We start from the raw sequence: 10,981 nt of genomic DNA, 5'->3' as shown, positions 1-10,981 counted from the left end.
CTACACGCACAGAAAATTGATTTGCAGAGGGTATTTTTAAAGTTATTGATATTTTTTTTGGTCCCCTGTGTGGTTCTACAGCCAGAGACTGCAAGGATTGCACGATTACTCGTAGCATTGATCATATACTATTTAATATTGCATTTCTTGGGAAAACGGCATTCGTAGTCCTCAGTTTAGAAAGTACAAACTTGATCTTAGAGGAATGTTTTAAAGATTTAAACCCGTGTATCTGATAGGAGAAAAATTCAACTTGATATTTTCCTCTTCTGTGAGCAAATTGCAGGATATTAATCAAAAAGTAAAAGATGAAACTTGTTGCTGATCCGTGTAAACAGTATATAGATGTCACGTGGGATCACCTTTGACCTCTGTGCAAACCAATAAGGTAGATATTTAGCATTCCTGTGTGTGTCTTAAAAAGTTAGATTGAAATTTTCTTTATTTCTTCATAAACAGCCTTTTTTTTACTTAGTAAATATTTGAAACTTGTTTTTAAGTCCATGAAAAAAGAAAATGCAGTACAGGATGAAAACAATACTGAAGATTTAATGCAGATGAATTTTGCAGGGAATCTATACAGTATTTATGTTCCCATGGAAACTAATATTGGTGCAAAATACAACACATTTGATTTTCAGCAGCATTTCAGTCCAGTGTGGATTAATTATATTGAATTTGCTTTGTGTGGATCAATGATTGTGTTGCAGAAGTAAGTTGTTGTACGGAAAATGACAACGCAAATATGGATTTCCATCCATCCATCATCCATCCATCCATCCATCCATCCATCCATCCATCCATCCATCCATCCATCCATCCATCCATCCATCCATCCATCCATCCATCCATCCATCCATCCATCCATCCATCCATCCATCCATCATCCATCCATCCATCCATCCATCCATCCATCCATCCATCATCCATCCATTTGAGGTCATGAGGCTGCTGGAGCCTTTCCTGCCATTGTTGGGCAAAGATGTGGTACACCCATAACAGGTTGCAGGGCACACACATGTACATATATGCTCACAAACATGTACATTTAGGAACAATTTAGAGTCACCACTGAACCTATGGAGTCAGAGTTCCTGCAGAAAACCCACACAAGCATTTAGAGAACACACAAAGCAAGGCCTTCTGGCTGTGTGAGGCCAGAGTGCTGACCATGTATATTGTTTCATTGGATTTCATTTGTGTATTAAAAAGCAAAAACAGTTATATGTAGCAGATGTGATATTGTTGACTAGAACTGTTATTTGTTCATCAAATACTAGTCCAAATACCTCAGTGTTACTAACTCAACTATTCCTACAAAAGCAAAATTAAGAAACTGTACGTATAAATACTCAATAAAGAGTCAAATTGATCTTTAAGCAAAATTAACCTTTCACATTTACAGTAATTTAGCTTTATTAAGTAAAAAATCCAGATGACCAAAAGCAGTGTATTAATCCTGACTGAGACATGGAGCCCTTACATGTTCAGCACAGTGACAATAATGAAGCGGTGTTATGTGTAAAGGCATAAGTATGTTGTCAAGGAAGCAAGCTGTAAGCGCTTTGTTTACTTAACTCTCTGGGCCTCTTTTTTCTTCTCTTTTATTATTGTTAGGTCAGTAGTCAGACTTTACATGGTCTGTAGGCAGGGAGAAAGTGTTCAGTCACAGAAAAAGTCATTGGAAATGTTTAAAACTGTGGTTGTTTGTTCATTTGGACCAAGGATCTGCAACCTGTGGCGTTCTAAAATCCATTAGGGCTGGTTTTTTACTGACCAAAACCCAGCAAGAGACCCAAAATTCCAAAGGAAAAACCGACATTATTTTATTCTTTTTGTGGCCATAAAGCCATTTATTCATAAAAAATATATATTTTTGGACTAACTTTGCCTCTGAGCAACAAGACACTGTTGTGCAGCAGAAGATAAGAATAATGAAAGCCCGAGCAAACTTTGGATTTTCCATTGTGACAAGTTGCTCAACTTTCAGATCCTTGTTCTTAGAAATGCGTTGAATTTTTTCCTTTGTTATTATTATTATGATTAATAGTTATTGTCTATTTGTAGTCACAGACCAGGTCAAATCAGTTGACTTTTCTGAGGTGTGTGTAGTGTATGGCTGTCCTGACAAATTCATCAGATAGAAAAAAAGTAAAACAAAAAAAACAAAAAACTGCTCCATAGTCATTTCATGAGAAATCAAAACTAAAAGCAAATTTAAAAAAGGCAAAAGTTTCTGACTTGTATTAACAGTCTTTCCAGAAATCCCCCAGTTACCGGCTGAATCAGCCTTTAAGCAGCCAAATGCATCACCATCCTGCTGCAGACATTGATGCATTGCAGTAACTTAAAGAAACAACAATCCACGCTTTCACACTGTCTGTGCTGCTGCACGCTAAAATGTTGCACTAAACTTTCTATTGCTTCATTATTTTTAGAGAAATTTTCACCTTTTCCTTTATAATCATGTTCTATGTCCAGAATCTAAATGTTTTACTCTATAAGTTATTTAATTGTAATAATAATGTCTAAATTAATGTAATGTGTTTTTTTTTTTACAATCCTACTCACATTTGATGTTACGTTTTCAGAAAATTGCCAAAATTAGAAAGCTAAAATCTCTAAAAACAAAAAAAAAGGGAAAAAAAGGAATTCTAATTAGAAAAGATTAATGTGACAAACATTGATTCTAGGGGATGTAAAAGAACAAAGTGACTTCTAAGAAGGGTTGGATACAAATAAGGTAAAAAAAAATACACGTGAACGCGCTTTTATTACAAAAAAGGTTGAAATGTTTAAAAAACAAAAAAAATTCAATAACTTTCAACAGTAAATGCAGATTTATGCGGTTTCTTCAGATTTTATAACAAATATCAGCTCTAATTCATACTGTTTATATATTAAAAAGGATCAAACAATTTTAGTTTTGTTGAAGAAGCTTTTTCCTCTGAGTACATAAAATCTGGTATTTGAAAATCTCAAATCTTCCAGTCTAAAAAAGGAAACTCCCAAACTTTTCCATTGCTTGCATAATTATTGTGCTATCCTAGGCACTTTAACATTGGGAGTTGGGTCATCTAGACCCACTAGACAGTGTGTTGAACCTTTTTTCTTCAATGATTTATGATCTTCACTGGTGTCCATGGATTACATGAAATCTTTCCACCTTTATCCACCTTTGTCATGGTAGGGAGAACACGTCAATGTAAGGGTGGGGTCATCTAAGATAGCACAAGGGATAAGAAAGAAGAACAAAACATGCATAGAGGTAAGTCGTGAAAAAAATAAAAATACTAAGAAATGCAATTTTTAAGCTTAATTTTTTTTAACTGTACCCTCCATTCTGGACAAAATGCAACAAAAACATGTAAAAAACAAATTTCCCTCTGAGTGGGTCTTTAATTCTTTTAGTTTTAAATATTTGATTTAATAGCTGTTTATTTCACAAAAGAAGTCTATGGAATGTTGGCTTCTTGGAGCGAGCAGTTACTTTCTATTTGGAACACAAGGTACGAGGAGTCACCCAGTCCAATTCTCATATATAGTCAATGATCCAGGCAAACCACCGCTCCATAATCAAGTTATTTTTTAGTAGTTCATTTACAGTTTTTCTCCATTGGTTTGGCTCGTTTCCTGAAACAGAAATTACATTCTCAAAACAACATGGACAAACCTCCAAACCACTTGGCAATTGTTCACAACAGAATGGCATTTCTTTGCAAATGATTAAGTACAGGTAGCCTACATTTAGCACAATTTCCAAGTGAATAGATCTTGTTGATCTAAACTGATTGTTGATTCTCAGTCTAATGGTTGTTCGCTCCAAAATGAGTCAGCATCATTTCATTGTGTAAGTCATCACATGCACAATAGTCTGTTCAATTGTCAAAATAAGTCAAGAACATAACCCCATGAATACGATATATGAATCCCTTGGAACATTTGATAAATGTATTACAGCAATTGACAGTCAGGTGAAACTAGAACTTGACTAACGAAGGAGGATGTCTCAGGCCAGCGAGGGGGCAATTTAACCCTTGTGCTATCCTAGGCACTTGTAACATTGGGAGTGGGGTCATCTAGACCCCATAGGACAGTACGCTGAACCTTTTTTCTTCAATGATTTGTGATCTTCACTGGTGTCCATGGATTACATGAAATCCTGTCCACCTTTATCCACCTTTGTCATGGTAGGGAGAACACGTCAATGTTCATCTTGACCCCATAGGATAGCATGAGGTATAACTATGTGTGCTGCCATATCTAAGATTGGTGTGGCCACTCACATCCCCAGTCTTGGCCCATACAATACACAGAAGCTCCTCATCTTCTTTGACCGTCTTCATTTTGATTTGATCCCTGAAAATGATAGAGATCTCTTAGGGCCTCACCTGCCACTGTATGTTATTGTATGGGACAATGTGAATTTCCACCGTGGCCCGCTCATCAGGGCCTGGTTCACTACTCATCCAAGGATGGTCATAGTGTTCCTACCACCTTACTCTCCTTTCCTCAATCTTATTGAGGAGTTTTTGTCTGTATGGAGGTGGAGAGTGTATGAGGATCGGGCTCAAGATCAGAAGTCTCTGCTCTATGCAATGGATACTGCGTGTGAGGATGTTACAGGAGATCAGTGTAGGGGATGGTTAAGACATGCACGCCGTTTCTTCCCTCGTTGCATCGCAAGGGAGAATATACGCCGTGATGTGGACGAGAATCTGTGGCCAGACAGACAGCAGCGTGTGGACGGCCAGCAGGGTGAGGACGATGGCCAGGAGAGGGAGGGTGAGGACAGCGACCAGTGAAGAACTGTTAGTTGTGAAACTCAAGCATTATTTACAGCACTGTAGGCTGCAGATCATTTTCATTGTGTTTTGTTTGTGTTTAAATTATAAAGTATATTATGCTGTATACATTTTCTTTTTACTCTGATGTATGAAAGTTACTTTATGCGTGTGAATGATAATGGTTACAATTTCAACATTTTGACACGAGTGAATTGTTTTGGGAGAGATACGAGCTTTTGCAGGTGCACCATGGCGTTGTGCCGAACCATCCACATTATTTTGGCAAAAGCACCAAGAGTGTTGAGAACGTCCGGTCTGCTTCAAGAAATGAGCCAAAGCATGGGAAAGGAATTGAGATTTGAAGCATGAGTGAACAGTTTTGGGAGATATATATTAGATTTTGCATGTGAGCTATAGTGTTGTGCTGAACTGTAAGACTGTTTTGCCAAATGATCTTAGAATTTTCAGAATGTAATTTCTGTTTCAATAAATGAGCCAAACCAATGGAGAGAAACTGTAAATGCCTTTATTTGAAAAAGAAAAAAACAACAACGTTTTATCTTCAAAAAACGGACCAAAATTCATTGCTGGCAAATAATGTTTAGGAGGAAATTTCTTTTGTGGGGTGACGGTAGGATATCAGCGGGGCAAGTCTGGGTGTGATGAGAGTTTCCAAGCCCCCAAAATGCTTAGAAAACCATCATCAGTTCATCTATCCACATATATCTATCTCATGTAACCCTTGTGCTTTCCTAGGCACTTGTAACATTGGGAGTTGGGTCATCTAGACCCACTAGACAGTGCTCTGAACCTTTTTTCTTCAATGATTTGTGATCTTCACTGGTGTCCATGGATTACATGAAATCTTTCCACCTTTATCCACCTTTGTCATGGTAGGAATAACACGTCATTGCAAGGGTGGGGTCATAGGATAGCACAGGGGTTAATTTTTTCACAAGTTTTATGTCAAACGCTCCACCTGATACTACCCTCTGTAGTTACCGGGATAGGCACAAGCAGGACACTGGTGTGTGCCCTGTTGAGGCTGCATTTATCTGTTTTTAGTTTTGTTTTATGTCTGTCTATTAGGCTGTTTGGGATTTATGTTTTTATTTTTGTTGCGGGCCGTCAAGTATGGGGGGATTTTTACTGTACCCCCCCCCCTCCCCCAAATGGACCATGCCTACATTACCCCCTTCTTTCCACACAAGGGTTAATTACTAGAATCCTCTAAATAACGTTTTTAGGGGTGTGTTTATTGGTTTAAACATTCAAACATAAAGTGAAAAAGAAGAAAAATAAAAATAAAATAAAAAAGGTAATAGTAAAAATTAGTCTACAAAGAAAAGTTGACCAAAGACCGCTCATCTGCTACACAAAGACCCCCCCTCCCACTTGTCAGTGCAGCACCTCCCCTGCTCCCTCCATCCACCCCAGCACATGACAATCCACGCTCCTCCACGCCGTCTTCCTCCTATCTGCGCTCCCCACGACAAACAGGTAAAGCCCATTAACTGCATTCTACCCCCACCTTCTCCCCTCCATCCCACTGCGCCTGTCTCGACCGCGTGCGCCTCTCGCCTTCCATTTGCTCTCAGTCACTGTCTCGCGCACCACACCTGTCTGGATCCCCGCGTTTGCGCATCCCTCCTGCCTCTCAGATTGCTCTTCCCGGAATGCTGTCTTTGCAGGCGGTTTCGCCTCAGGCACCTGCGGCGGACTCGAACCGAGCGCCGCAATCAAAAGGCAGTCAATCATCACCACGCAGGCTGCGGCGCGTGCTCTCATAACAAAAGAGGACCGCGATCAAAGCCCCCCTCTCCCCTTTACATGGATTTGTAAACTGATGCGAGAAAATAATCCTTTTAAAGTTTTTATAAAGTTTATGAAAGAAAAAAAACACAACCGTTTTTATTTATTAGCAACGTGGGCTGCTGCATTAAAAGAAACTGCTGAAACCACCAACAGGTATAGGGCTGACTGATAGAGCCCACATGCTGCTTCCCCCACCTCTGTTTTGAGCAGGAGAGGGGCGTGGCTTAAGGAGGAAGCCTGTGCTTATAATAATGCGAGTGTGTGTGCGGGACCGAAGGTGATGCAACTTTTAACTACATTGGCCGTAAATTTGAACTTTAACTCGATCAGACGGCGGAGAGAAGACGGCGAGCTCACTTCTACGGTAGGCCTCCCTGGCAAGGGACAAAAAAGTCCACGCTTCTTTTTTTCTTCTTCTTTTTAAAAATGATTTATTTTAGTTCTTATAGCGGACTGATGACGGTTTGTAAATCCTCTTAAAGGAGCAGTCTGTTATGTATGGAGGATACAGGAGGTCTGTGTTGGAGGAGAGAAGGCTGTTTCACCTGCCAGTTAAGAAAAAAAAGCGGTGCATTGTGGGAAAAAATGATAAAAACGTGCTTTTTCTAATGGCTGTGTGTAAAATAAATAAATAAAACAAGTGTGGCATTTTTTTAGTAGACGAAGAACAGTCATAAAGAAACTTAAACATTTTTCTCATGTGGCTGTTTCACTTTTTTTTTTAAACTTCCTGTTATAAAAACCAAAGACAGTTAAAGGAAGAAACCTTGTTTGTGGCTAAAATGACCTAGAATAGATCATTTCTATAATTAGAAAATGTTTTAATACATTTGAGAACCACAAGAATGAGTAGTAGAATAAGTAAATATTGTAAAGATGAATCTTTTAAATCAGCATTTACATTTGGTTAATATAAACTTGTGTAGCCATTAAGTTATCTTCATTCCCTACAGTAGAAATATCTTGTTACTTTGATTTGTGTGTGGAAATATTACTTCATGTTGAGTTTGGGCTGTTCTTTTTTCTTTTCTTCCATTGACTGAATACACGTGACTGTGTCTCAAACGTCCGATGCATACGATTAAATACGAGAATGTTGTTATAACTTGCTCTGCAACCTGAGGTGAGGAGAAACAGAAAAGCAGTCTACAGATATTTTCTAAATGACGTCATGTCTTAAGGCTTAGACAACAAAAAAGAGCTAATGAACATTCCTCACAAGTCATTATTGTCACGTGTCAAGTCTTTGAGGCGGAGTTTCTATCTAAAAAGTATTTGACATCATCTGCAAATAAGAGTTTTTAACACGGGAGTCATCTGGAAAATTCTCCCTTCAGTGATCAGCCTTTTTCGTGGTCTTTAGAGGAACATTTTGTACAGCTTTGCGTCAAAATTGGGAACAGAAAATATGGATTTTGGATTCCCCCATTAACTATATAAGAATTTCTCAGGTGATAAACAAAGATCTGTGACTGTTGACTCTACCAATCAGGAGAAAACAGAACGTCCATGGGCACAACTGCAGAGTCAATCATTTATTAAAAAAAAAAAATCATCAATATTCTGGGACAGAACTCTTAAAAACAAAACAACCAGCAAAAATATAAAAGTCTTCGGTTTCTCTTCTGGCATGATGGTAACATGCAAAACGTACCAACACAAGGACCCAGACAGCCTTTTAAATTCTGAAGTAAATTATCTGAAGTGCAGGAAGTTGCGACCGCTCCACTGACAAGCACAGGAAGGGGGCGGGGCATCGGGGAGAAGCTATCTGCACAGAAACAAACCAAAACACACAGTTAAATGATTGGACAGATAATAATTATTTTGACCTCATATTACTATTGATAAATATTTCAGACCGCACACCTGTGTTAAAAGCAGCGACAGACCGGCTGGGTGATGTCGGTAGCAAATCTGCTTCTTGAAGAAGCCAACCCTGCGACCAATACTTCTTGTAAACACGACTTCCTGTAAAAAAAACAGCCTTCCACAAGCAGCATAAATCAGGTTACGCATCATGTAAAACACCGGTTTACATGGCAGTCATCTCTTTGGAAAGGGCTAAAATTGCACCAGTACTTTTAAGCACCTCATATCAGATCAAAGTAGATCAATAGATATTGAAGTTGATTTTTAGGATTATGAAAAACATACAACACATCAAAGAAGGGACACAAAGAATCCAATTATCTTTTGATCTGTTTTAAAAGCCTTTCCAGTTGTCTTTTTAATTATGATTTTGCCATTTATAGGCAAAATCAAAAACCTGTATCATTACCTAGAACATAGTTTCTTCAGGGCATCAGTAGTTCATTAAAAATTCACCTCTGAGTTGTGGGCGGGACTTTTCATAAATCCCATCAACCCTTTGTTGACACACCTTCACGCTAGCTTACAGTTCCTCACAACCCTGAGCTAAGATTAGCGGTACAACAGAAGTGGCGAGTAATATCGGAGCCATCCAGCCATGTAGTTTTCAGCTAGATCTCAGCTCAGACGAAGAAAATGAAGACATTAATGGATCTATTTGTCTGCAAGTGGATTTATCGGAATAAAGCAGAGCAGGGAGCTTGGGGCCTGCCGATTGTAGTTTGTACTTGAAAACTACAAACTTTTTCAAGCTGCATGTTTTCGTCTGCTCCTGATTCACCGCAATTTGAACAAAGAAAAACTGAGAAACAGTTTTCTTTATATATGTCCTCCATGATGAGAAAAATGCTACAAGAACATGACCAAAACACGTAAAACACGCTTTTTTAACCCTTTTGCACTATCGCCGGGGGACTTTTCACCCGAGCAAAATTACTTGCCAAGGAGTCTGTGCCTTCACCAGGGAACTTTCACATGTCCCAGGAATGGGTGGACCAAAGACCAAGTTTCTAGTATCATTTTAATTTTTTTTAGGAATTTTTTGTTCTCAAATTCCTAATTTTTCAGTAATTTTAGAGTACCGTATGTTTCTGAGAACTTCCTATGTTTTTCTTTTTCATTTTGTTACTAATACCACAGTTGAACATAAAAAGAAAACCACTCTAATTTATCACGTGTTGTCATTTTTTGATTTATTTTTTTATGACAAGTACTTTTTGTTGGGTAAATAGTATCGGGTAAAAATTACCCGGCAAAAGTGATGCTGTAAATTTTTATAGCGAATGTGTTCAAGGGTTAAGATGATGTATAGTCAACTCAAACTCATATAAAGAAGTTTTATCAGAAATGATAGTGTCTACTATGGTCTACACTCATTCATTGTTTTTAACAAATTTTTCAGAAGGAAAATAGGAGCATGCATTTTTTTTTACATGATATATCCAATTAATTCAAACAGGGAACTACTGGTGATTTATTTGATCCATCCATATATGTCAAAGTTTTGATGATTTAAATGATATAATTTGGACCAAATGACCACAAAAATATGAACAAACAAGAACCAGAGACCCTTGGGAGCTCATAGCAGATTTGAATTCTAGCATTTGGCCAATATCTTCATTGACTCTTTTAAAACGGTTTAAACAGGTTTTTTGAAGACCGATTTTTACAACCATGTAGGCCTGCACAATATACCGCAAATTTATCGTTATCGCAATATCAAGCAGTGCAATATCCATATCGCAAAAATCAGCAAAAATCGCAATAAATGGTTACCTTAAATGTGCTAAAACAATCCTATGGCAGCTTGAAGCATTTAACGAATCAAATAAATCCATTTTTGCATTTGACCAATTGGATGGACCCTTTCCGATGTTGACCAATCAGATGAGCCCTTTTATGTTAGATTTTTGCCTCCTACGTCAACGAGAGTCATTTGGAGTATAATTTTTTTAAATCGTTGCAATGAAATAGTAATGATGTTTTTGATTGTTTTGCTATTTGTTCATATACCGCAAATTACATCGTTATCGCAATATTGATCACTAATATCGCATATCGCAAGTTTTGCTCATATCGTGCAGCCCTACAACCATGTGAAATAAGTTTTTTTTTTTTTTTAATGACAAAATCTAGATTTATTTTTTAATTCATTTGTGTGATTAAGAGGGAGCAACAGTCCTTGCATGATTTTGCACTTAACTTGGATCCAATGAAAATGTTGAAACGACAACTGCTTCCGTTTCTGTTGGGTAGATGCCATCTCGTCCACTTTTTCCAGCAAAAAGTATGTACAGTAGTTTTACTAGGTACACCTATACAGTGATTCTATGAAAGATGACCAGAATTACAATTTAGAGGTCTAAAAAATTGAATTAAGGATATGGAATTGAGACAAATATTTTGAGGAAGTAAGGAGCCGGTTTAGCTCGTGCTGGTTTGCGGCACCTTCCGTCCGTGAAACAAGGGTTCGACTCCGGGCTGCTCCCTGTTCCCTTCTCTAC

The 10,981-nt window shown here is 38.0% G+C and overlaps 1 protein-coding gene across 2 annotated transcripts in view; it reads left to right on the top strand.

Annotated features, from left to right (window-relative positions):
- Positions 1 to 6,206: 6,206 nt before the first annotated feature.
- slc6a9 (solute carrier family 6 member 9) overlaps positions 6,207 to 10,981 on the top strand; it is a 103,712-nt gene continuing 98,937 nt past the window's right edge. The window contains exon 1 of one of the 2 annotated variants that reach the window (XM_020710949.2): positions 6,207 to 6,287. The gene's annotated coding sequence lies outside the window, so the exon portion shown is untranslated. Of the gene's footprint in view, positions 6,288 to 6,872; positions 6,967 to 10,981 lie in introns of those variants that run through there. The other variant, XM_011486570.3, reaches the window with a different exon arrangement.

This window comes from Oryzias latipes, chromosome 17 (assembly GCF_002234675.1).
Source record: "Oryzias latipes chromosome 17, ASM223467v1".
Taxonomy (NCBI): domain Eukaryota; kingdom Metazoa; phylum Chordata; class Actinopteri; order Beloniformes; family Adrianichthyidae; genus Oryzias; species Oryzias latipes.
The sequence above is the reverse complement of the archived record's forward strand: the minus strand, read 5'-3'. Positions and strand labels throughout refer to the sequence as shown.